This window comes from Coturnix japonica, unplaced genomic scaffold, assembly GCF_054131305.1.
Source record: "Coturnix japonica strain WE unplaced genomic scaffold, WE-NBRP24 Scf048, whole genome shotgun sequence".
Lineage (NCBI taxonomy): Eukaryota > Metazoa > Chordata > Aves > Galliformes > Phasianidae > Coturnix > Coturnix japonica.
This window is the reverse complement of record NW_028188951.1, coordinates 1,063,976-1,090,791: the sequence shown is the minus strand read 5'-3', so window position 1 is coordinate 1,090,791 and position 26,816 is coordinate 1,063,976. Positions and strand designations below refer to the sequence as shown.

The 26,816-nt window shown below is 39.8% G+C and overlaps 1 protein-coding gene and 1 long non-coding RNA gene across 2 annotated transcripts in view; one reads left to right on the top strand and one right to left on the bottom strand.

The window, feature by feature from the left end:
• SPOCK1 (SPARC (osteonectin), cwcv and kazal like domains proteoglycan 1) overlaps nt 1–26,816 on the top strand; it is a 254,894-nt gene that overhangs the window by 200,423 nt on the left and 27,655 nt on the right. The gene's annotated exons all lie outside the window — the stretch shown is intronic.
• On the bottom strand, nt 24,130–26,676 carry LOC107320218 (uncharacterized). The gene is made up of 3 exons (XR_001558168.3): nt 26,485–26,676; nt 25,680–25,751; nt 24,130–24,254 (listed from the first exon to the last, which is right to left on the bottom strand). It is a non-coding gene; the product is annotated as an uncharacterized LOC107320218 (long non-coding RNA).

Below are 26,816 nucleotides of genomic sequence, written 5' to 3'. Positions count from 1 at the left end.
AACTGGGTTTATCCCTATCGGTGTATTATGTCTTTTTGACCTTGCAGAAATGCCCAAGGCAAATTCTAAGGAAGCACTGTTATCTTGATAAGGGAATTCTAAGTTCAATAGGAAAAAAAAAAAAAAGCATATTCAATTATACTGACTGTTGTTTAAACTTCTAAAGGGAGCCAGGAGAGCACTTTTAATTACAGAAATAGGACTTGGCAAGCTCACTCAAGAATCTGCCTTGTTTAGGTTATAGTTTAGGTTTTGAATCTTAACGTTTACTTAACAGCCCTATTGGGGGTGATGGATGAGAAGGTCTTATGTTCCATTCCCCATTAAAAAGTGTTCTCAATGTGTGCATTTCATTCAGTGAAACCAGTCTTATTTCCCAAATGAGTTGTATGACTTCTTGTGCATGAATGACTGACAACTAAAAGAACTTCAAGTCTTAGAACTAAGACTTTCCTTACATAGCCAGTTTCAGCAACTGTTTCAGTTTAAAGTTTCTTGTGTTTATTTTTTGTTACTGGAGTGTGCATCATTTTAAAGTTTCTGAAGGTGAAGTGTGAGTTGTGGACGTGGTTGAGTCGAAATTGGTTTCTTGGGTTCGATCTAACAGTGCTAGGCCTTTGTTTCTTTTTATGGCTTGGAAAAAAAAGGCTTCCAATAGTAGACTTCTAGGTAGATATCTAAGTGGACTGAGTCTCAAACTGAAGGAACAGTAAGACAACTGCATTCTAAAACTAAGACTACAGAGAATTTGAAAACTATCTCTTGTTAACTCTGGGAGATTCTTTTTCTCTGCTTTACAGAGGGGCAATAATATTTACTCAAACCAAGGAGTAGCTTTTCAGTGTAGGACAGAGATAAGAAAATGAAACAGAGACAGCGATGTGTATTCCAGATGTTGCCATGTCCCTGTCATGGGCTCTGGTGAGGAGTAGGTTTATCAGCTCTAAACATAGCAGGATCTGATTTGCTTTAAAGTTCTCAGTATGAATGCTGCAATTCATTCTTCTACCTTGTTAACAGGATGGAACAATCTTACCTAGGCAAAACTGAGTTAGCTGTAAATAATGACTATTATTATTACTATTATTTTCACACAAGGAGATTAGTCTTTATTTTGCTGCTCCTAGAGGCATAGAAGATTAACTTTTTACATTCCTAATAGGTATTTTCTATGAGCAGTGAGGTGGCTGCACCCAATTAATATTTGATTAAAAGACAAGGAAATGCAGGCAAGAACTGATACCGTAGCTCTCTGTGGATGGCTATTACCATCCCCCCTATCAGAAGCAAAACCAAGTAGCTTCAAGACTGAGGCAGCAAAATCAAGTTCTTGCCAGGGTCAGAAGAAAGAGCAGTGCAGTGGTGGCTGGGGATATTTTGTTCTGCTTCTTCATCTCATATGCATCTCTTATGTGCACCAGTGAAAAGCAGTTGCTTATGGGGGGAAGGACTGCACATTCTACATATGCATGCTTCATGAGGAAACTTGTATTTTTGTAGGAGAGTTTTATTATTGCATATTCTGAAAGTTAAATATGCTTAAAAAGGAGAAGCAGGGTAAAATTGTGTGGAAGCTATTAAAGCAAATGTGAACATTTTCATTCCGCTGCTATGTGAGTGGTATATATTGCAGACCTCCTCCTAAGTCTGCAAAGGAGAATGTGTTCTGTGCAAACATTTGTATGCAGAGCTAAACTTAGAGTAACTCAGGAAGAACCTATTAAATGGAAATCCTCTCACTGAAACTTGGGAAATTGGTGATGCCCTTATAGGTGGTTTGCTTGAGAGTTCGCTGGGCCCAACTGTTTGCACCTCAAAAGTATGATACTTCCATGAAGAAGGCAGAGGAGAGTCTGAAATCATGCAGATCAACTTAGAAGCCTATCACTTGGTAGGGTTTCCTTTTGAACACTTCTATGAGAACAACAAGAGTGGAGGAGGAAAAGGTGTGGTATACTCCTATGTGCAAATTATAGCCACCTTCTGCCCTGAAACTAACTGGTACATCTATATTTTCAGGGAGAAAAGATTGCCAGCTTACATGGGGATTCATTGTGATGATTAGAAGTAATGGCCTTTTACTTCCTGTTGGTGCAGATTTAATTATTCCTTTTTTTCTGTGGAAAAGACAGGGCTTTGATTCTACATTCATAAGGTAGGAAAACTGTACTGGAAGAAAAGGTTAAAAAAAAAGCCAATGTAATGAGTAAGAAAAAGTACCATCAGTTAGAAAAAGACATTAGTCACACCAGGAAAGAAGAAATGGGAGTGAAGGTATTGACATAGATTTAAAGTAGAAATGAAAGCATCATTTGAAACCTATGCATTTTTTTTCAGGTCTTAGGAATTTATTTTCAGTAATTTATTTCTGATAAGCTGCACTTGTTCCTGTAGTGATAAATGAAAACACTCACTTCTGGGATGTTTGCATTATATGAAATTCAATAAGAAAACAAATGACTTAATTCAGAAAGTAACTTGTGCTGTGAATTGAGTCTTGTCAACACAAATGCTTATACTCAGGAGTTACTGCTCAAGTAAAGAGATCCACTGTCTTTGAATGAGGTCGTCTGACTGAATTTGAAGGTAACAGCATCTGTAAGATAATGCCTTCAGTTATCTTTAGATTTCATATACTGTTGTTCCTGTTCACAACAACAGACAGGCTGAGTCACCTACTGTAGGGAATGAACTTTATCAGAAGGGGTTGGACTTGATCTCTAGAGGTTCCTTGCAGCCCAGCTCTGTGATTCTATGACAGCTGGCCTACACACAATAGGAGTTGTAGAACCGTTTTGTCAGTTATAACATTTACATTTCTAGGTGCTGTATTTTGGGATCTAGACCCAACCAGTTGTAATGGTGTAGTTCAGGGGATCAAATCTTCAAAAAGAAAGTGCACTAAAGGTTTGCAAACATAAATCAGAAGTCACTTTCCAGTTGGAACAAATACTCTTGGACTTTAAAGTACTGCTCACTCTACGTACTTGGTTTGAATTGTGTGTGTGGAGTACTTACATAATAGAAATACTTTTATTCACACTGCTGTACTTCACATCATAGCCGTGTTCCACAGAAGTGCTTGTCCTGAACATTCTGTTAGGCTTGAGGAGTTAATTGAGGTTCAGACATAGAATGACCTTGCATTTGGTCTTGAAGCTCCTCTTCAGCGCAGGTTGCTATATGGTTCTATAACTGAATGCTGTTTTTTCCTGTTAGGTGATAAATACTTTATGAAAGAGAATAAGATAATACTTTTAATGCTTTCTATCATCATATGCAGAAATCTCTTAAGCGTATGTATGTATGAAACTTGTTTTGACATGAAGTGGTGAAAGAATTGACCCTGTGGGAGCTGTTTTACATTTTGGTCTGGCTCTCAGGTTTTGGAACTCAGCACGGAAATGCTGTTAATGCCAGGACCCAGACAGATAACAAGTTAGAAACAGTACATCCATTGACTTGCTGTCACTTCCTTAGCATCATCTTCCATGGATTTGATCAAATTACAGCAACCTCTAAAATATAACAGACAACCTCTTTAGAGGCAAAAGTGACATCAGAACAGCTAGGAGTGAGATGGAAAAGAGGAAGCAGTGTGAGAAGCAGTGTGTTGTTCACTTAGGTGCTTTCAGGCACTTGTTGAAACAGATGTTGGCTGTAGTAGCAGCACCACTGTCAGCTGGATTCGTGCTTTCAGTAAATGCATCTCTTTAACAAGGTAATGTGCCAATAGAGTAGTGTTGAGTCAGAATTCCTTTCTTAATTTCTTGAGGTTGAACAAGGACACGAGATGTAACTCTTCATCATTGCTGAATGAAGATTGATCCCAGGCCATGCTGGGAGACAGCAACTGTATAAAAGTAACTGTAATTATACTAAAAACAGCCTTTTTAAAAGGCTCTTGTAGTCTGTCATGAAGGCATGAAACCTGCTGTATCACAGTGAAAGCATACTCAGACAGCTCAGAGTAATCAGTTTTGTGAACACCTAATTAAACAAAATGCTGAAATGGCTAATAATTTTAATTCTACAATAAAGGTTAGAAAATGGCAGCACAGGAAACGCTTTGCACCAGCAAGTAACAATTTTCAGATGAAGTAATGTGATTTTAGGTTGCCAACAGAAAACTATTGAAGTCAATCACTCTTTGAATGGAAGTGCTGTATAAGAACAGCAGGTGTTTGTGTGCTGGTATGAGTAGAGCCCTTACATCTCTCTCATCACAAATAAGACTGGTTCTATGTAGTCCTTTTTTTTTCTGTTTTTTTCCCCCACAAATATTAATTCCTGCTTTTGGGGGGATATTCCCAAATATTTTGAAGTCTGTAAAATCTCTGGGAAACCCACCAGGTACAAAAAGGTAAAAACTTCCCGAATAAAATAAAAACAAATATATTCAATAACATGCAGAAAATAAGGCTTTTCAAATTTTAAGTCCATCTTCTGTTTTGTTTTCCCTTTGCTTCTTTAAGGACTCCATTCCACCTTTGGTTACTGCAGTATAAATTTGGACAGGTTCTGTCAGTGCTGTTGAATTGGTTGCCTTTGGTAAAGTTATTCCATGATATAAACAAACGTAGGCCTGAGCCTTGTTGATTGCTCCTGAGAGTTCATTACTTGCTGTGCACTTCTCTGCTTTGTGTCAAATTAGCTCTGAGTTTTTCTGTTTCTAATTCTTGTTTGCTAGTGCAAAGGAAGGGAGGTATGTGAAATATCATCACTTCATTCCAAATATATAAGCTTACATATTTATGACTTTTGCTATCCCAAAAGGGAAAGCTGTCCATTCTTTTTGCTCTGAAGAACTGCATTTTTTTTGTAGTTCAGTTTAATGGACTGTGTGTAAATCAGAAAAATAGTTTCTGCTTTCTGCTAAACCAACCATTTAGGGATGGACTGAAACGAGAAGCAGGATCTGCATTTGTGAGTTATTGAGTTTTGAATGATTTGGATCACATTCATCTCAATTACAGCAGTCTGTCATCCACAAATACCCCACAACACAGGTAATGTTGGTATTAGAAGAGCTTCCAGGCAACCAGGGTGGGACCTTTCTGTCCCAGATGTTGGGACATACGTGTACCTGTGCTGTATTTTGGGGCTGTATGCTCCAAACTGCAGTCTGGAATCAGTCCAGATTACAGCATAACACTGGTTTGCGTGCAGCAACTGGAGTTCTTATGATGGCATGGTCAGTTCTACAGAGCTAAACTGCAGAGCCTTGGTTCCCTGCAAGTGTTCAGATATGCCTTTATAGTACTTTTAATTAACAGTAGCATTGAAAGTGGCTGATCTGTCCAAGAGATCTATTTAATTCGTGTGATGATTTTCCTACTTAGTTTTAATTACAATTTTCTAATCACAGAATCATTTGAGTTGGAAGGGACCTTTAAATGTCATCTAGTCCAGCTCCCCCAGGTAATAACAACAACATGTTCCCACTAAAGTGAGCCAGATTGTTTATGATTGTTTCTAATTCATGATGAATGATGAATTCATTGTCATGATTGTTTAAAATGGTATGTTTATGGAAAAACATTTATTTCTTTTATGATAATGTACTTTATGCAGTGGTATCACTTTATCATATTTAGTAAATTGTGGTCTTGGCTTAAACTTGCTTGTCTGAAGGCAATTTCACATATCCACTTGTTTCTCAGTTTGTTTGACAATGACAGTCTGGTTGTAGGAGTTAACACACATACAATGGGCAGATTCTTACTGCCTAAATTGCAAGGATGGTCTATAGCACAGACCATACTCCCTTATCAGGCAATCCTTCTGAGCAGAAAAAATGAGACAGCTAAAATGAAATGTCACAGTCATTTCAGGCAGTGAATGCATGCTGTAGATATCTTGTTGATCCTTCACAATCCAAATTTGGGTTTAGGATTTTAGTTCTTGAATGGGTTGCAAATGTTCTTGGAAAATGGGAAATGCAAATAAAGGAGAAGGGATGTGGGCTTTTCAGAAGTTCTCTAAGCCTGTTATTTGAGCCAAAAATTAGGCTTCATTTGATACTGTAAAGTGAGGGGGGAAAGCAAGTAATTGTCTGAAATGTGGTTTGCTGAGCAATTTTGGTGGATGGTTGTTTATACCTGTAGTATCTCATTGTGGAAAAGGAACACTTCACTCAGGCTCAAGCATAATTCACATTCTGTTTGACACAGTTTGGTATTCAAGTGTGGTCAGGAAAGCAGCTCTGTATTGAAGGTGCCTTTTCTGTTCTGTGGTTTTCACAAAGGGCTTAATTAGCTGCTGATTAAGGCACATTGAGCTGAAATGAAAACCAAGAAAAGCCAGAAACAACTTCTCTCCAGGTCTGGGCAGCCTGGTCTGTAGTTTCAGGGTCTGGATAATACTGAGGTCATGGGGAAGCTCTGGAGCCTTTGAGTTTTGTTTGCAATGGTTATAGCTGGTCCCAGCCATAAAAAATGAAGAAACCAGAGATACAAAGTGCAGGGAGCTGGGCCTTTGGTAATGGCGCAAAGCCTTCCTTTGTCTGCAGTCCTTCCTTCTGAGCCCCATGAGCTGGAAGTATCTGTAGGTGAAACATCTGTAAGTTATGTTGATGTATAGTGCAGAGAAACTGAAGATTCCAAAAGCACAAAACTCAACAGTGTTCTGAAGTGTACAATGAACTACTCTTTAATTTTATGTTTTAACACTGTCCTTCTGGAAGTTTTATGTGTACAAGCATCGCTTAACAGCTTAACAACCATAAATGTGCAAGGTGAAGGTTCCTGCAGAAGGTTAAACATGAACTGCTTTCCTTCATGAAGTGAAATCCCATAAACAAGAAGTTTTTTAAAGGAACCCAATTTCTTAAAGCACGGTGTATTTTTATTAGCAAATATGATTTTAAAGTGTTTTGATTTATCTTCAATGTATGAGGAAGAAAGGCATATGGTGGCTGCTATGTAGCACATACAGTAACTGTGTTTGAGAATAGTGTTAGTCAGAATGCAATGAATAATTAAAATAGATTTTTCAATAAAGAAGCAGGTGGGAGGAGGTGCTGTTTGGTTTGCATCTTTATGAAAAGAAGTGGAGTTGATTGCAGCAATACTAGGAGGTGTTTCATGTTTCTTTTTAGAGGTTCCTTTTTTGTATTTTCAATTGCATGTCCTTGAGAACTGGAGCAGTAGAAATGGAAAGAAGTTCATTAGCACAAAGTGCGTAATTATACACTTGGGGTCTAATAATTTCAACATCTGCTTTAATCTAAGAGCTCTTTGGTTCAAAATGCGTAAGGGAGGAGAATGACCTTATGCTCTAGCAGATCACAGAATAGCTACAGGTAGTTATTACAGTTCCACGTGTAGGTGTAAAAAAGGCTGGTTTAATCCTCAGGTGTGTCAGCAGAGGTGCTTCCAGAAATATTGGTAATGTTTTTCAGGGCACTGGTAAGGCCTTGTCTGGAGTCTGTTGTAGATTTGGATGAGCAGAGTTCATCAGAGTCGAGTTCAAGCTGGAACAGTAGAGTGAGCACTGATGGGAACAGTTTGTCTTGCACAGGAGCTAAAAAGACTCAACATACCATATTTTTATAGACTAACAGGAAATGTTATTACTAAAGCTTTAACTGAGAATACAGAAACTCAGATTTAATGTGACTTTTCAGACCAGTGCTTACAAACCACAGCCCTGAACTGATGGATATGGATGGAGTGTCCTTCAGGTTATCAAATCTCATCCTTACTGATTTCCCAGCAAATGCATTTCACAAAGTGCTCTCACACAGATAGTTCTGAAACACCCAACACTGTGATTTGGAAGGGCTTTTTATTACTTTCCCTACCTCAGTCTAGAGCAAAGCCATTTCTATCACTGACTTCTCTGTGCCTGGTACAGTAAGAAAGTAACAAGTCCCATCTCCCCAAAGTTAACTTTACTGCACTGTTGAAAAGATACATTGCAGCTACTTCAGAGAAGGCGTTTGCCTGACATATGTATTTAAATGGTGGGGTAAAGATAGCTTGAAGGCAGTTCTTTTAGTATGCGTTAAATTAAAAAGATCTGTATTTGCACATAACTTTATAGATGCTTTTTAGTCGTATGGTTTAAGGTATAAATGAGTGACAGATTTCACAAAGGGAAGAGATCTGTATGATATTTGGAAAATGTGAGCTCATGACAGTATTTCATGTTGCTGAGGTTCTGTTGCAAAGGCAACCTTGCAAACATCGATCCATTTACATACCCAGGCTCATTTTCTTACTGTATTTAAGATCTCTCCTGAAACCATCACTAGATTATACTTTTTCATTACCAGTGCTACCATAGTGAAGGTGATTGAGGAGTTTCTGTTCTTGGGCTGCTGTAATTTCCACGAGTTCTGCAGTTTTGTCTGCACAAAGGTGATGTGTTACTGCAGAGTCTCGGGGCACGAGGCATTTGGCCACATTCTTGTGACACAGAATTCATAAAGCAGAATTTATGTGGTGCTTTATGGGACCAGCTGATTAACTGCAGCCCTCAATAAAGGAACGATGCTGTGTGCAATTGAAGTATAGGCATGAAAGAGTGATACTAAAGAAGATGCAAGTGAAAATAATATATTAAGCGTCTGAGAAGCAGATTCGTTGGCAGGTCTCTGCGTTTCAAAAGAAATTGAGAGCTTCCTGATATGTGGTGGTGCTGTTTCATCTTGCAAGATACAGCTATTAAGAACAAGAGTTTAGAAACAAGCTCCTTTTCCTGACCTTGGCAAACTAGATTACATTGAAGTATCTTATGTTTTAAGCCAGTCTGCTCTTCTATGTTGTGTTCTAGAAGAGCCACAGAGTGGCTGCTGCCTTTAATTTCCTATAAAGAGGTTATTTTATGGTGAAGATCTACCAGCCTTCAAATACATTCCTGTTTGGCTGTTTGCTTGGGGATTATTTTTATCAGTAGATGTCACAAGGTGTGATTGAATTTGTAAATATTTGTATCTTAATTTTGAAGATAATCCCTTTGTAATAGAATCATAGGATGGCATAGGTAGTAAATGACCTTGCTATGGGCAGGGTTACTTCAACCAACGGTTCTGTGTCTTTTTGTGCTGGGGATACTAGAGCTGGATGCAGATGCATGGAGCCGCATGAGGGTAGAGCAGGGGGTGATGATTTCCAATTGCCCGGACCCAAGTGTATTGCCTTGCACTTGGCCTTGTTGAACCTCATTAGCTCAATGTGGGCCCATTTTTCAAGCAGAGACAGTTCCACATTCCAGATGACACCAAGACAAAGTTCAGCATGGTCAGTGGTAGTGCATTTTCACCGGCAACATTTTGGCAAGTATATTTTCTTGCCCTAATTCAGATGTGAGAGAACACCACCTCCAAGCTCTTCACAGTTTTAGAGTAATTGTTATTTGTTTTTGTCCTTCACCTCTTTGCTCTTCTCAAAACAAATTGTATTCCACAGCAGGGTTTCAATGATGAGGTAAAGCAAACCCTCCTCTAGAAATTGGATGCTCTAACTTACTGAAGTCACTGATACTTGAAAGAGAAATTGGCTTCCCTTGAGAACACACGAGCAATAAAAAATAAAGCTGTGGATGAGTTTGTACAAGGGCACATAAAATTCAAACTCCTCGGTGCAGACACTTTTGTGGGAAGTAGAAAACTGATTCTCTTCTACTGGTGCATCCTTTGTATTTGTTTAAGTCATTTTAGAAATCCAAAGCCTTTTTAAAAGGGTTTATTTCCCGGAGGAGACAAATGCAAGATTTTGTATTGCAAGTCAAGTATGCCAGCCTTTAACAAGATTATGAGAGTCTTTTCTGTGGGTCTGCAGTGTGAAAAATGTCCTTAGCTCTAGGTCACAGTGAATAAGAGGGGGAAAAAAGTAGCCAGAAGAAAGCCAGCCAGCCAGCTGGTTTTATGACTAGGTTGTTAGACAGGCTATAAAGGAACAGTCTTGAATTTAGACTGATGCTAACAAAAGAACCACGCAGGTGTACACATTCAGTTGAAAATGCTGCTCTTAATGCTGTAGGCCAAAGCTGTTACAACACTACATACTTATAGGAAATTTTGCTTTAATAGAACAGAATGCCCTGGGCTTCTACAAATGACTTCTTTCTGAATACTCAGATGCCAAGTTAAACTTAACTTGCCTTATTTTGCAGATGACTGTTTTGAGTGCATATTTCAGACGTTATAGCAAGGGTAAAGATTGGCATTAGTGAGACAGCGATAAGCAATCTACAGATGCCTACACAGAGTAGTGAGGCACAAGGATAGTCACTCACTGACTACTTCAGGGTCATAGCTGAAATCTGAGTCAGATATAATTTGCGTTCTGTTAGCAACATGCAGATCTCTGCAAAATTATTTGTTTTGGGTAAAGAAATCAGGTTGGAAGGATGCCATTTAAAAAAGTCTTTAACAATTTCCATTAGTGCTTGCACCCTCACGTTACTCTGTTCTCATATAACCTGAATAAATTTATAACCTGTATAAGTAGCCCGATGTAGGTACTTGAATATGTCTTTAATCCATCTTCTCATGCTGCCATTAAATACCAGCATGCCTGTTGTGAGAACTTTAACAGTGTCATCCAAACCCTTCTGAGTATTTCACTGCTGTCAATGGATTCGGTTTCACACTGGATTCAGTTTTATGCATAGGTAAACAAAATACACACTGTTTCTATGACATGTATAGCATACTTCAAGAAACCTCTAGTAGACAAAGCCTTCCTTTAATTTTTGGACTCAGCCTCCTTCCTAAACAACAATTGCTCTCCACTCCAGAGGGATGTTTCAGTTGAACTGGCTGGGGACTGCTTTCTGCTCAGTCATTTTGTCTGTGCTGACACCTTGTTTGCTTCAGGGGCTCTGTGTCAAGCATGTGGTTATAATTTCTGTACAGATTTTGGAGGCCGACATCTCCCCTTCTCTCTCTCACTAATCTGAATGGCTGTCTTCTGCTGAGAAGTGTTAATGCCCTGTGCAGTAACACCTGCCCTCCTGCCAAGCCTGAATGCTTGGGTTATGTACATGGCTGTGATGCTTGCCAGCTTTCCCACTTTCGGCAAAGTTTCTTCCCTCTTTCCCCAGGAGTCTCTAAATATAAATTAGCAGTAGCAGTCAGCTATCTGTAAGATTGTCGGTGCTAGGAACAAATTCCTTGTATATTTGCTTTTTCTCTCCATTTCATTCCCCCCTGACTTTTGTATATGCTACTCTTCTCCTCTGGCCTTTATCCCCCAAACCAGTACTGTGCAAATAATTGATTTTTCAGTTTACTGACCACACTGGAAAGACAGGATTTGAGGACGTAATGCTTCTTGGTAAGGCAAAAAGACCTTTTAAAAAAACTCTTTAAAAATGAAATCTGACAGTTCCTTAAACAGAGACATCACTTTGAAATGAACGTGCCTAATTTCAGCATTTCAGTGCTTCAGCTTGTCAATCTCAATTTGTAAATCACTTTGGTCATCTCAAATCTCCATTTTTCCAGCATACAAACTGTACGCCTAATAATAATAGTAGTAATAATAATGGTCATCCTCTCCTCCTTGAAAGTGCAGCATCTTCCTACAGTATCAGTAGTTTTCTGTTAGCGGTGATTTTGCTTGTATGTAATTCTACTTTCTCCTGAAGTCTTCTCACTGTTGGGGTATTTCAGAGATGCTTCATCATTGCATCTGCATTTCACCCTCCTGTTCATGTTTTTAATTCATCTCTGCTTTAAGTAGCAACAAATCATGGGAAGTTGGAGGGATATTCTCAAGTGGCACAGCTGTATGTTCTCCTAACAGCACCGGGCACCAGCTGTTATCCATCATCAGGCACTTAATGAACCTGGAATGGCTATCTACTGTTCTTTTATTCCTTCGCATCCTCTTCCCACAGGCAATGGTTTATCTGCTCAAATCTCAGATGCCTGATGTTACTTTCCTTTCTGCCCATGGTGATCATGCCATTGCCACAGGAGTCTGCTCCAGCATGAGCACATGAAAGCATATCTTTGTTTCTCTTCTTCTACACTGGAATATCCCAAGGAGAGCTCACAGCTGCTCAGTGTGCTGTCAGTATTGTGACAGTCCTGTCCTTCCATAGCAAGGAGACAGAGCCAGCTCCTGCATTGGCTGCATGTGATGCAAATTACTCCTGAAATAGCACTTGCTGATCTCTGTTGAAGTACGTGGCAATCAGTTCCAAAAAGCTGCACTGATGATTCTCCCTTCTGCATCTTAGAAATCACACTTGACCACGTTATGAAAGGAAATTAATATTAATAGGAGTCTTTTTTTTTATTATTATTTTTCTGATTATGTTACTGCAAATAGACTTTGAATTTCAGAATATTAGTGATGTGTACGTGGGTAGGCACCCAGAATCAGCTGGAAGTTGTAAGGGTTGTCAGTGGCTTTAATGCTCTCTGGGCAATCAGTTGGTGAAGATTTCTGCTTGCTGTAAATCCACGTAGCTCTGTTAAAGTCGGTACTGATTTATATCAGCGGAGGGCCCTGTCCTGGAGTACTCTGTCTGATAGCCTCTTCCTTTCAATAGGAATAAAGCCAGCTCTGAGAGAAGAGGATTTGAAAGCAGTTCATTTCACACCAAATCACAGGTGGTGTGACACTTCCCATTGCTAGCATATATATTTAGGGTTCTATAAACAACCATCTTAGAAAGTCAGAACGACATATATAATGTGATGGTTGTTCTCTCAGCTACCCTAGAGGTATGTGTTAACCACTGCTATAATGGTAGGTAAGAGCAAACATGCTATTAACAAATCCAAGGCTTGTGCATGAATTCAAAGGTTTTTATTGCAGTTTTTTCATCTCACACCTGAATGTCACCAACCTGGGGATTATGCAAGAACATGTTCTCACACCTTTCAAGAAAAATACCTTTTGAAGCTTCCTGAGTGTGTTTTGCAAACCCTTGATAACTGAAATCATCTTCAGATAATTGTTTGATTTTCAAAGTACACCTGGAAGGGGCAGGATTAATTCAACCACTTTTCTGTATGCAGTATGATATAGTTTCTAATTGCGTGCTTGTCTACAGTTTAGTTGACAGCATCCTTTTCTTTTTCGCTACAGAACTCACCTGTTTTGGCTTCAGGTCAGATACAGGAGACCACAGTTATATTTTACTTCTCCAGAGCTGCAGAGCACTAGAGGCAGCAAATTGTGACAGGACAAGGAAATGCAGGGAGGGAGAAAGAAGTCACATAGGCAGAGCAGCTGATGTGTGCTGCCCTGGAGGAATGAATTCTGGTGCACTGATTTCCTTTGTAACGTTGCCCATCTTGCTGAACAAGATTTTTCACATAGGACCACAAGCTGCATCTTTTAATTTTCCAGGTACCTGATCTGAAACTCTGAGGCCTCATTTGCAGAAGTGCTGAGCACCTGCAACTGAAGGAAATGGTCAGCATGAAGTGAACTTTCTAACAGATTTCAGATATGATGATGAAGTGGGTCTTCAATACCACAATCTGGATACCCCAGAATTGACTAACAGTGTCTTTCTGTTACGAAAGCCTTGCTTTGTAATTCGGATTTCTATATCGTGATCTCCGTGCACGGTGTAGTGGCAACAAACAGCTCTGGTGATTGATTAAGCACTTCAGCCTTCCTTCAGTGTTCAATTAATTTTAGCAGCTCTTTATTGCTTTGGGGACTACAAGGCAATACCGATTATTGCCATTTTTGAGTGGAACAGAGAGTAGCTTCTGTGCTCTTGGAAAGCTGTGCTCTTTGCTTAGCAGGATTTTTTCTATATTCCCATTTTAAAGTTTTCTCCCATCCACACATCTCTTGCTCATAAGGGTTTTCTTTCTTATAATGTGAGCTCTCTGTAGTCAATTTCTCATCTTTGCCATATAGATTCAATTGAAGGCTCTTATTTTTGGCTAATGCCTCTGATGTCTGTGGTGCTGTTCCGTTATTTCTGTACACCCTTGAGTTAACTGGGGAGGTGTGTTACCACTCTGATTTTGTTACTCTTTGTGAGCTCTTAAAAGAATGTTTTGGCTCCTGGTGCCAGAGCTGTTCCTGCAGCTGGCCTCCTTTCTCATTCTCTTTCCCATCCCATTTCCTGCAAGAATTCTTGTGCCTAGTAACTGCAAAGTAATGGCAGGGCAGCCATCAGAAAGAGTATTTAGCATAGAGAAGGCTCTGGGGAGACTTCATTGTGGCCTTCCAACATTTGAAGGGAGTATATAAACTGGAAGGGGTACGGTTGTTTGCAAGGGTGGACAGTGACAGGACAAAGGAGATTGGTTTTATGGTGAGACAGGGGAGGTTTTTAGGTTGGATCTTAGGAGGAAGTTTTTCACCCACAGGGTGGTGACACACTGGAACAGGTTGCCCAAGGAGGCTGTGGATGCCCCATCCCTGCAGGCATTCAGGGCCAGGCTGGATGTGGCTCTGGGCAGCCTGGGCTGCTGGTTGGTGACCCTGCACACAGCAGGGGGTTGGAGCAGGATGAGCACTGTAGTCCTTTTCAACCCAGGCCATTCTGTGATTCTAAAAGGCTGTTCTCTAGTTCAATTCTCTGGTCGTATTCCCAGTTCTCTGCACTCCTTTGAGCAGACATTCAGCTTCTCCTGGCTTTTCTCAGCATTTACAGTCCCCTCTTTTCTCACATGACCTTGGGTTACTTTGCAGTTAATGCCACAGTTGAAAACAATGACGAGAGGAGGATTACTTGCCATTATTTTACAAAGTACTCAGTTCTAAGTTCACTTTTGATTACTTTTTCAGCTCGATACAGAAAAAAAAAAAGTATCACAGCAGCAGGAGGGGATTCGTATTGGGTCACTTCAAAATAATTCTGCTTCTGAGGCTCTCAGACCTTGTAAGGGTGAAGGGCAAATGAAGCTCTATAAAGAATAAATTGTTCAACACAACAAATACACAAGAAGTATTGGCAACATAAAGATTTGTACTCATCACACAGCCATCTTACTCCCTTCCCAATTATTTTTATCACTGTCATGAGAACAGCTGTAATCTGCCACTTATTTTTCTTCCTAGGTTGTTTTTTTTTCCTCTGGATTGCAGCATATGAACACAGCGTATATAACCCATAAAAGAATCATTTGCAGTGTGAAATTAACCTTTTAAAACATTCAGTGTTTTGCTTACTTGCCATTCCACCTGTTCCTCTCAGATTACCAAGGCAGCCAAAGAACGGGAGTAACCAGACAGTCAGACTGAAGAACCATGAAAAAGTTGTATTAGAAAATGTATAATGCGTTTAAGTGCATATTATTCTGCTGTCTCTTACAGACTTCACAGAGGATTAAAAATCTCCCTCTTGTGACAGCGATCATAATGGGAACTGAAAATGTCACAACATAAATTGATTTTATGTTAATGATTGCAGCAAAAGTGGTAATTATTTGAATCCTGCTTTTTATATTAAGTCCATGATTGTGGCATTGTGCTGCTTCCCATTTCCAGCATTCACACAAGCTCAGGGTGACAGCTGAGCAGTGTTCATGCAGAAGTTGGCACTCACCTTGGGCTTAGACACACCTTCAGTACAGGGAGGAATTAAGCACTTTGACTTGTAAATTTAAGGCAACCAAACCAGTAGCTTCATAGAATCACCAACGTTGGAAAAGACCTAAGAGATCATCCAGTCCAACCATTAACTGCCCAACCTTTGTCACTCTACACCTGATCAGTGTCACCAGAATGTCTGTTCCTTGGACTTGAGTACGAAAAATAAGGGAAACCAAATTCCTCTCCATGTTGGGTTCCCTGGGAGACCCTTTGTGTCTTTGTTTCCATTTCCCCCGTTGATGGAGTCAATATGGTGGCATCCATACTGTCTTCTATTGGAGAAGACACAAAAATGTTGAGCTAAGTTTTGATTGACCATGCTTCTGAATGTAGCATAAATGTTTGCTTGCATCTGTTCATATTCAGGACTACATTACTAAAACAGCCTTACTAAGTTACCTGCTTTACTTATGGATTTTACTTAGGACTGTGCTAACTTCTGTTAGAAGGAGGGGCTGAATGCTGACAACCTCCCTAGGTTATTCTGGGGATGAGAAAAAAACATAGGCAGTAACATAGATCACAGAATCACAGAATCACAGAATGACCCGGGTTGGAAGGGACCTCAAGGATCATGTAGTTCCAACCCCCCTGCCTAGCAGGGCCACTAAACGTACACATTTACTAGATCAGGTTGCCCAGGGCCCCGTCCAACGTGGTCTTGAACACCTCCAAGGACGGGGCATCCACAACCTCACTGGGCAGCCTGTTCCAGGACCTAACCACCCTTCTAGTAAAGAACTTTCCCCTAACATCCAACCTAAATCTTCCCTCCTTCAACTTAAAACCATTTCCCCTAGTCCTGCTATTATCAGCCCTTTCGAAGAGTTTACTCCCCTCCTGGGAGTAAGTTCCCTTCAGGTATTGAAAGGCTGCAATGAGGTCACCTCGCAACCTTCTCTTCTCCAGGCTGAACAAACCCAACTCCCTCAGCCTGTCCTCATAGGGGAGGTGCTCCAGCCCCCTGATCATCTTTGTGGCCCTCCTCTGGACCCTTTCTAAAATCTCCATATCTTTTTTGTACTGAGGGCTCCACACCTGGACACAGTACTCCAGATGGGGCCTCACAAGAGCAGAGTAGAGAGGGACGATCACCTCCCTATCCCTGCTGACCACCCCTCTCCTGATGGAGCCCAGGATCCCATTTGCTTTCCGGGCTGCCAGAGCGCACTGCTGGCTCATGTTAAGTTTCTCATCTATCAGGACCCCTAGGTCTTTTTCAGCCGAGCTGCTCTCAAGGACAATCTGATAAGGATAATCTGAAAGAAACTCATAGGCCCTTTAGAATTGAATAGCTTTCAAGTGAACAAATCAGACAAGTACTACAGAGACAGCCTTCATGTCTTCCTCTGTCTCTGGAATGTATTGCCTTCAGAATGGTCACAAAAATCATTTTGACAAGCAGCCTTATGGTGTTTGTATGATACCTCATGGTCAGCAGTTTTGAAAAGTAAGTTGGTAGATGCAAGTGGATTTCAAAGCAACAAATTGCTCCTGGAAAATGTTCCTGCTCTGGATTTTATCCTTCTGTATTCTCTACAAAAGGCAGTTGGAACATTTTTCAGAGATGTCTCACAAGGGGTTTGTATGTCTCCTAAGTATGTAGATAAGGAGAAGATGATTATCATTGTAGCCTAACTCCAAAGAAGAGACCAAGACGCTTTTCCCTGAAGCATCTAACCACTTATTCTTCTAACTTTTTGTGAATGCCTTGAGAATATAATATTGCTTTGGGCTTATCTCTGCCCACAATCACTCCTGAAAGAAGCAGATGTTTCTTTCCTGTCCATAAATAACTTCACATGTAAACAAGCACTTACTGGTGCTCTACAAGAATCCTGGGAAGGCACAGTGAAATAAAAACACAGATCCACAGAAAAGATTTCTAAAAGCCCAGTAATAAATGATATACTTAGGGAAGTGACAGATATCTGCCAGAAGATGAATAAATGGGAATGAAAGATAAGCTCCCTCCAAGGTTTGGCATGTCTATGAAAAACTCAAAATAGGGGAAAAAAAAGGGCAAAGTAGTCATTCAGATTTCAACGTTAAGTACCTGTTGATGTTCTCATTTTCATGAAAGATGTAAAGAAATTGCCAGAGTTATCACCTTGTTTGGAAGTGAAAAATATTGTAATTGTGTTCCATTACCAAGTTGGAAAGTTCTGTGCTTCTTGCTGTATCGTTAGCTACTAAAACTGTAGGAGCCAAAGTAACGGAGGGAATAGAGGAGTCGAGAATAGAGGAGTGCTTTAGACCAGTCTCTCAAGAACTGTTGACATTATACATAAAAATGTAATTGATGATTTTGTTTGGAAGGTGAATGAAAAAAACCACAGTGTTTTGCAGGCAGGCTATGAAACAGAGGGAAAGTCTGTGCCTCCTCATCCTTCTTACTGCACCCTGATTCCTAAGCTGTGCTCCTGTCCTCTTCTGCCCCTCAGTCTCCTTTCTGTTCTCAGTGTCATCTTCTGTTCTCTCTCCCCTTCTCATGTATTGCTGTCCCAGCCATACATCGCTTGATCTCCTAGGAAATAACGGGTCTTCCCATATGCTGAATGTCATATGCCACCACAACTTCAATTAAGACAGTCTCTACACATACAGACAGGCTCTTTTATCAGATTTCCTCTGGAAAATGACCATCTGCTTCCATACCTGAGCTCCTACAGCTTCTCAGCCCTCTCAGCCTCATTTTCCTAATTTATGTAGTCTTATGCAATCCTCGTTCTATATTATTCCCCACACTAACCATAAATAATCTCAGGAAGAGCTCATGTAATGAATATTATTGTCTTTATCGTAAATATTGTTACATCCATGAGAGAAGGATCCTCCTCAGTACGGACTGCAGTTTCTTCAGAATGAGTGTTAAATAAAAACCCTTTGCATGGTTTCAGCTTAAAATCTGGTGCCATTTTATCTGACTTTTTTCTGATTTTAATTTAAGAATTTGCTTACTTCTGTCAAGTCATTTCAGTTAGTTTCTTCCCATTATCTCTACGCCCCTGTGAGTAATTACAGCTGTCTGTGAAAGAGTATGTGTTAACGTTTTGTTAGACAAGATTGTAACAGATGATTCTTACTTTGTATTTTGTGGACTGATAAACGTGATAAAGGGTAACCGTTCCAAAAAGGCCAGACTGTTTGAACTTGGAAGCCCATGTGACAAGTAAATGGGGTTCTTGATTTATAATACTGCATGTGGAACATAGTGTGATTAACGATGGTGAAATATTGTGATTAATACACAAGGAATATAGCCAGAAATTTTATTTAAAACCAGAGCAAAGCAAAGAGATACCCACATCCATGACATTTGATGCAAAGCTTATTTTCAACTAATAGAATTTGTTTCATTGAACGATAGATAAAAAAATGAATAGATAACATTCACTTTAAACCTGTGATATTCCCACCCAGAAAACCTCTGGGTTTTTCCTTTAAGAAGTTTATACGCTGGATGAAGGAAAAGTGGATTAATACGTAACCACCAGTCAGCAAGCTGGGCATGCAGATCCCTTTGACTTGTAATTGTTATTAAACTGGTTCACTGTGCTCTGCATAAAGTGTTCATTCTCTTGGTAAGAAAGCACACGGGTCTGTGTTTATTCTGAGGAACTCGTGAACTGCTGTAATTCCTTTCAGATTTATAGTTTCACAATCTCTAAGTTGATGTTATTCTTTATAAGGAAACGAACAGCCAGTTTTTTCCTAACAAACCAATGCAATTTAATGCTTCCAGAATTTATCTGCCTGTGGATCAGCAGCATAACACAATTTTAATTACACCTACCACACTTCACTGAGTTCTCTCATTCATAGTAAGCCTTATCAGAGTAAAGGTCCATGAGATACGTTGAGCTCTACTGAGCCCAAAGTCACATAGCTTGCATTCTCATCATTTGAAACAGAAAAAGATGAACCCATAATTTGCGCTTCCATCACGAGGAGAGGTGATAATGATTATCCAAATATAATAAAAATAGAAATGGCTAAGTGCCTGCATGGTTAAGAAATCAAGTGCAAAACTTTCTTTAAAAAACCCAACAGATTAGAGACAAAGGAAGTGTTGAAGCAGGTCAGGAACACTATATTGAAGTCATTGTCACTTATTCATTATGTATTAATCCATGGCTAAGTGGCTTTTACTGCTCTCTTTGCAGCACGTATGTGGTTCTCATTTAGTAGAGCTTTGTATCAGACCACTCATTTTTGGCTGCAGTGCTTTCTGAACATGCAGATATGAATTAATTGCAGCTGCCCTTAGCAATGCATTTGAGCATCAATGAAATGAGTGAGGGGAGGTCACATCCAGTGGCAAAGAACTGGAAGTGCTTGTGCACATGCCATGCCGGTGTTGTTAGATGGGGAAGTGCTGTGTTTTTTCAGTGTCGCAGAGCAGGGAAGCACTCGAACATCTACGCTTTAAGGACTTCAGTATCATTTTTCCTAATTTTGAAATGAATAAACCCAGAGAAAGGAATTCTGTTTATCGAGAACCATTTTCCTGTCTTGTGTTGAGCAGCACTGGGAGCACTTTCAACAAAAGCAATACAACTTGCTTGGCAGACTCCCTTTCAGACCTATAAGCCATTGTCCACAGGGGTTGTGATTCCTACGTGTTGTGATAAGATTGACAGATGAGCTGAAAACTGAGGCTTAAGGGAAGGGCTCAGCAGCTCCCTGGCTGCTTGGCCTACTGCCATCATGCACACAGCAGGAAGTCCCACCAGCACTGCTTAGAGATTGACGAGTTTTGTAGGAAGGGAAATGTTATGAGGGAATTTGGGGATGGCTTTGTATGACAATAGAGAGTTAAATGAGCTTAAGCCATAGAGAGATAGGAAACATATCTGAAGCAAAGCAAGCTTTGTTAGTTTTATTGCTTAGAGTACCATATGTTTTCTTATTTTTATATACAGCTGCTGACTGATGGGAGTAGGTTGACTTTCCCTTTGAGGAGCAGAAGAAATACATGTGCAAAATGGGAATAAGGAAGTAATTAAAATGAGTTGCTGGGAAGATTTAGTTGGTTGTTCTAATTTGAAGCGTATTTGCAAGTGATTGCTGAAAGATCATCAGAGTCCAAGACCTCAGCAGATGTGCTGCCATCCGCCATTCTGTGCTCCTTGGTGTGTCCTGTTATGTCCCCAAAGTTTGACACAGTTGCACAGAGGCTGTTCTAAGTACAGGTGGCCAAAATGCATCCTGTGCAGCCTTTCTGATAAATAAGAAAGAACATTTCACTGTTACCACTAGAGTTAATCCATGTTTATAGGGAAGTAGTCGATGCTCTGAATTTTGTTTTTTCCCTTTAGTCCTTCATTGTCCTTCCCAGCTGGTGGATTTTCTTTCTGTCATTGTGCCAAATTGATCCATTAGTTTTCTTACCCTTGCAAAATACTTTTTATACATCTGGAAGGGATTAAACAGTTCTCTATTATAAAACAGCCTACTGTTAACAACTTTCTTGCTTAAGACAGTTAGGGAACCAGGCATCTGCTATGTCCATTTCATCTAGGCATTATAAAAACATGATTTTTGCAAGCTATGTAAAGCAAAGACAAGAAAGAGCAGTGGTAATGTTAATTAAGAATGTGGTGATATGGGTCAGCAGTGTGGGCAGTCTTACAGTCAGTACCACGGTGCCTAATTGCCGTGCATTTGTCTGGCTCTGTGTAGGCATCGTGCTAAAGTTGAGTTTTAAGGAGGATGCTGACATGACTTTGCAGATGTTTGCAGGGAGTTTCTGACAGGTATGACAAGAAAAGGTGAAGATACTCGTTTCAGAATTTAGCAACTGGGTAATAAAAGCTGTCATCGATAACGAAGAGAAGTCAATGAAAGCTTTGCAGAGGTATGAATAGAAGTAAAATGGGGAGGCTGGAGGAAGGGTGATGGCAGCAGAGGTTGGCTTGGGCAGCATGAGGATTGGGCTGCATTATCTTTGCAAATTGTCTGAACTGTAATAAGAAAAAAATAAGCACTTTGAAAGAGTGCTTAGAGTCTGATCCCTATGCTACAGAGAATTAATTCAAGAGTTTTACAAATGCATTCTTATAATGGGGACGATGATGATGGGAACACCTGTGGCATTTGCACAGTGACAGCTTACAGAAGTCCATTTTTAATTGAGTAAATTACTCCAAACTCTCTGAAAGTGAACTGATGCTGAGTGCAAGGGGTGAGAAAAGTGGGCATCGTTTTCTAAGCTGCAGTTATTGGATCATTTATTCTGAGACATGATATAAGGTGTGGATGTACAACAGATACAGCTCCCACAGAAGCAGCTGGATGAAGAGCAGGCTCACTGGGATCTGGAAAACTGGCATTAAGACAAAAAAACACCAGCTTTGAATTGAAAAACTGAAGTTGAAAAATTCTTGTAAGTTCAGCTACAGCTACACTGAAGGTTTCAGTGAGTTCTCCTTTTGCTCTTAAGAGCTCAAGAATTACTCTGTCATCTTTCTTGACATACCGATCAATCACATTTATTTTCTAAAATATGAATCCAGTTACTTTCAAGAATTCCAGATTACTGTATATGCATACGTGTTCCATCATACTGTACATACAGTGTAAAACCCATATACAGCCTTCTTTTTACTTCTTCTAAACAGTGCTCTGGAAGGGGTTAGTGGGGAAATTATTATTTCTTGTCTAGGAGCACATCAGGTCAGGAACTGAGCAGCCAATTTGTACACTGACACACTGCCAGATAGAAGGTTCCCCTCCATGACCCCACCAAACACTCTGCTCCCCGGTCTCACTGTGCCCTTGTGTTGGCTCAAATAACACCTCTCTCACACCTGCAGTAAATCCAGCAAACCCAGTGCTTTTGCTGGAATTTTGAACTGGAAGGTATCTGTGGGAAGGTATGTTGCTTCCATGCTCACAGTGGTCTCCCGGTGACTGTTGGCATCACCTGCATCTCTATAGCATCTTTAAGAAATTCTTTGGACGCATGCTTTGTGCTGCTACCTTGTGACTGTTCCCTGTAAATACACCAGTGCCTGACTTAACACTGCCTGGGTATCCAGCCCAGCATAGCTCTGCTGAAGGGAAACAGATGGACTTGTTTTCATGAAATAAGGATGCTGGAGACCTTGAAATTACTTCTGAGGTGATGTTAAACAGTGAAAAGGCCTTGTAGGTTGAGTTAACATTTTCACTTTATAATTCTGGCAGTGCAATATGGTGCAATTGAATTTGTCAGGTTTTCCTGCTTTTCTGTTACAAAGACTTTGAGGGTCCCCATTAAATCATCATATCTGCAGTTATATTACCTTGAGGGAATGCCTTGCTCCGGGTTTAAATTATCTTACTGAGAACATTTTAATTTTTCTCCTTTTCATATGGATTCCTATGGAAATCTCAGATCTTGTTCAATTACCTGTTTTCAAAATATTACATGTTTTCATCTCTGCTTTAGGCAGCATGTTCAATATTCCTCACTTTTTGCACTTTATAAATCTTTAGGAATAATTTCCTTCTTTTCCCCAGATAATTTCTTCAGGAATGCAAAGAAAAGGGCTAAGGATTTGTTCTATTTTTTCAAAAAGAAAATCAGCACAGGAACACTTCTATGGATGAGCTTTTTCCTTCGTGTATAGCATTTCTTCCAGAGGGGCCTCATTGGCACCAACCTCACAACTATGCAGTGCTGGGATTCAGACATTGAACAGTAGGTTGAAGTGTTATATGGGGAACCAGTTCAAGCTGCTATCAGAACTCCTTCCTTCATTATTCAGCCCAAGGAGGTTCCAGTGCAGTTTTGTGGCCATTAAAATGGCCTTTTCTGGGGAGTCCCCATGTGCTGAGCTCTCTGTGAGGCTTCTCTGCATGGTTCTCCAACCACTCAGCCCTCAAGGACAAGTGAGATTTCCAACCTGTTTCTGTGCCAAGTTCCCTCTGGCTAGGTGAGCATCTCTGCTTGGTGTGTGCAGGTACTGGGTGGTGGGAGTGTGAGCATCTGACATCAGGGCTTGGTCTCTTCTCTAGGTGTCATCAGACTTAAAGTTGGGTGATATAACATCTGACTTACGGACACCAAAGGGTTTACCTCACTGAAGGTCCCATTCTGTTGCTCTGGTCATGATAGATATGAGAGCAGAACACAGCTCAGAGCACATTTTGTTTTATTTTGATGGCATAGCATAGAATCCCACCATGATAATCATGAGTTTGAATTTTTTAATTCCAGTTGTGTCTTCATAAACTGTAGTGCTTTCTGTTGGGAGCCGGTGATAGAAGCACAGCTTTAATCATTGGTGATCTGTTACCACTCCACAGTGCTGCCTTCATACTCTTATTCCATTTCCAATATTTTGCTGCTTTTTTTTCCCCCCATTACTTTACACATTGCACCTCACATGACAGTCCATTAAGTCTTTAATCACTTAAGTTATATAACTCATTTGCTTGATACATAGTGAGAATGGACAGAAAATTGTATTGACTGACCATGATTGAACATAATTACAGAGTGGGAATCAGCCATCTTTAATTAATTGATTGTAATGTAAGTGAATTTATAATTTTCCTATAGTGCTGCTCACATTGTAAATATGCTTGCCCACTCCCATTTAGAGTGGTTCAATTAATTGACTGGATTGTCAATGAAGTATTTTTCCTCTAATTGATTGAACACTGTAGTTTTACTTGCGTACTAAAAGATAAAGACATTCAGCTGAAACTTCTCCCTTTGGTCAGGATCTTGGGGAGCTGTGGAGGCAAAAACAATCAGTCATAACTGAAGTCAGCACTGATACTTAGGTCTCCAAGTATATCATCTTGTCATTCATGCCATTAAAAATGAGATCATTCACAGAAAGTAATCAAGATATTTACTTACTTTCCAGTACAGGGAATGGAATGTAGATTAATGCATACTGTGCACAGTTGGTTCTTTTCTTGATGTCTTATTTAATAACTAAAAAAATCTAGATCTACGTTGTATGTGGTGGAAGAAATGGTATGAAAAAAACACACTGTATGCAGCCTGGAGAGCTGCAAATGTGGCTCTTTTTGTGGCACCAGGTTGAAAAAGGGAAGGAAGGAAACAGAGAAGGGAGAGAAGATGGTATTTTAACCATAAATGACACCACTTAGATAAATACTTCTTGTGTTGGCAATTAAGACGTTAATGGAGCACGTTGTGCTGCAGTCTGCTGTTATGTACTCAGTTTTGGTTGAACTTTCACATTTTCTTTGGAACCAGTTATGTTTGGGTACCAATCAAAGTTACATTTTCTGTAACAGGACACTTTTGTGGTTTTTTTTTAATCTGTTGTTCTACAAGCTGTTGTTTTTCAATGAAGCCAGCAGCAGCAAAGGTCAGGATTTATGTAATAATATTAGCTGTGAGCACAGAGAAGGAGCTAGAATAGGAACTGGAAGCCATTCCAACCTCTTTTCTCTCCTCACGGAGTATCACTTGTTCATGAAAGAATATTAACATCGTAGAGGTTTTCTTTAGCACTTTTGGAAATGAGTAACGTTGCTCTTAATAACAACATTCCATTATTTTCTATCTCGCAGTTGTCAATAAATCACTTGTTAAATGAATCAGGCCTCGTGAACTTGGACTGGCAAGATTGATTTCTCTGTGACATTTCCTTAGGAAATGAATTAAATCTAAGAAAGAAATATGTGTGCACAGTGGCAAATTGTGCTTTCACAGAGAGGGTATTTATGATGAGTAGAAGGAAGATGGAGTACACATGCTTCAAAGAACCCATTCTTGTAATGATGCACAGTGCTAATATGATCTGAAGTAAAGATGGTAAGATCATAAGCTTTCAGTGTGGAATGATTACCATTTCCTTTGAAAGCATTATTTACAGTAAATTCCTGAGTTCCCTTCAGAAATACTTCGAGTCTTTTCATTGTAATTTACATAAGTTCTTTTTTTTTTTTTTTTTTTTTGGCTTGTTTATTTGTTTTTTTGTCTCAGTGTCCATTAAAACAACCAGGCTCTCAGCAGTGCCTTTTGTAGACTATTATAGATGGGAATCAAAGGGTGATTTTTTCTCTTTACTGTCCTTCTTTACAACAGCTGAAGGAGGCTCCTTTTGCACTGTGACTTGTAGGGAAGTGACTCTGTGACACCTTCCTGATGCACACAACAGGTGAATGTGTGTCCCTCACCTGCTGTTAAAGAGCTGAATCCAATCTTAGTTTTCCTTATTCATACATTTGTTTCTTGATGGCTTCTGGTCTCTGTCAATGAGAGTTTTAGGAAGAAAAATTCCCCAGTTATTTCTGTATGATTTTCTGTACATTATAAGTGAATTTCATGTGTATTTAGTTTTTAAAGCTATAGCAAATGGACAAATCTAATAATATCTGCAACAAATATTTGAGAATTTCCAATTTGAAAGAAGTACAGATTTACATTTCTTACACTAAAGGGCTTATAATGTGGAAACAGGATGAAGAACTGTCTGTTACAAGAGCACAGTCCTGTCTTGGCTACAGTAGCTTAGTTGGAAAATATGGGGTTGACTTCTAAATCCAATTTACAACCAATTAACCATAGGAAATACCAAGCAGTTAGCTGAAATCTGCATTCCTCTACCTTGTGTGAGGGCAAACTTCAACTAGTCCATTTAACCTACATATACCCTGATGCTTTCTATGCATTTCACCTCTGCAATGGAATAAGAAATACTGTGTTTTGTAGAACAATCCTGATGAGATAGTGATCAAACTTTCAAACACTGTGATATTCCAGCTGGTCATTCATACATAGTTCAGCCAAGCTTAAGGGAAACACTTTCACTTACTGATAATTTTGATATTGAAATGGTTGTATCAGCAGCATTTATTTGTATCAGCAGATTTTTTTCTCAGCTCCTCAGTTGACTTGTGCTGTGTTTTGCCATGCAAATCAGCATTTCTCCTAAGAGAAAATACCTACACTGGGTCTTCCTAGCAGTAGGTAATTACTGACCTGATGAAGCAGCACTGGGACAGGAGAGGCATCCTTAGACTTTCAGAAGTCTACAACACAGCATCACTTTTCACTTCTTTCCTCATGGGAATGAGCCAAAGTCCATCATCACTGGCAAGTCAACGTCTTCTCCTCCAACTCCATCCCAACATTTTAAAGCGTATTTATGTAAATCTTTTTCATCCTTCTTATTGGTTGTCATCTCTTCAGTAGAAGCTTGGAATGAATGAATTTTACATCCCTGGGGAAAAAAAAAAACATCTCTTTGTACCCAAGCTATTTGTAAATACACGCTAAAGAGAATGACTTGATAGCATCCACAGTGCTATCAA